Source organism: Equus quagga, chromosome 5 (genome assembly GCF_021613505.1).
Source record: "Equus quagga isolate Etosha38 chromosome 5, UCLA_HA_Equagga_1.0, whole genome shotgun sequence".
Lineage (NCBI taxonomy): Eukaryota > Metazoa > Chordata > Mammalia > Perissodactyla > Equidae > Equus > Equus quagga.
This window is the reverse complement of record NC_060271.1, coordinates 35,117,377-35,118,301: the sequence shown is the minus strand read 5'-3', so window position 1 is coordinate 35,118,301 and position 925 is coordinate 35,117,377.

Genomic DNA, 925 nt, shown 5'->3' with positions numbered 1-925 from the left:
ATCTTCCTCATCTTCACCATCACCACTATCCACACCTCACCACCCTTGCCACCACCATCGCTCAGCCCACCTAGGTCGGGTTGCACCAGGGAGCCAAGGGGACCCCCTGCAGCTGACACTGAACCCGGAAGCCCAGCTGGAGAGAGCGAGAGTGGACTGGCTCTCAGCCTCCAGGGAGGCCCAACAGCTGTTAGTCAGCGGGGAAGTGAGGCCGGGTGGACTGCATGGCCCTGAACTGGGCCTGGAGGTCAGAAGCAGTAGACAGACCCCACCCAGTGCAGGCTTCAGGCTGGCCAGAGGAGAGAGGGACTAGGGAGAACGCAGGCTGACAGCTGTCCACATGGAATGTTCGAGAAAGAAAGAAAACAGCCCCTACAGGAGCATGCCCATGAGGTGAAGGCCAGCAGCTGGCAGCTTCTCAGAGCTGGGGTCCAGCGGGCAGGCAAGCCTACCCCAGTGAGTGAATATCAACATCGCACCATCATGGCTTCCCACTCTCTATCACGGCCATGACCCCCATCACCAGGACAACCAACCTCACACACCGACACCAGAGCTGTCAACACCTCACATCCCCACAGTTATCCCGCCATGATCCCACCATGCCTGAAGCAGGCTTCTGCTGTCCATCAGGCACCCTCTCCCTTCTTCCTTTAACGACGGAACTCCTTGTGCATTTGGTGGATGCCATTGCAGGCTGGGCTCCCGGGAAGCAGACCCCGAGATGGAGATTCACGGGCAGGTTTACTGGGGGGCGCCTCCAGGGCCAACACCTGCGGGAGGGGAGGGGGAGAAGTGGGACTGGGCGGAGGGAGAAGCTGGGCTGCAACGCCGTCTCAACAAGGGCCCCGGCCGACCCCACAAGAACCCCTGGAGGTTGGATGGCTCCTCGCACTTGTCCTGTCTTGTGCCTAAGAGGCGGGGC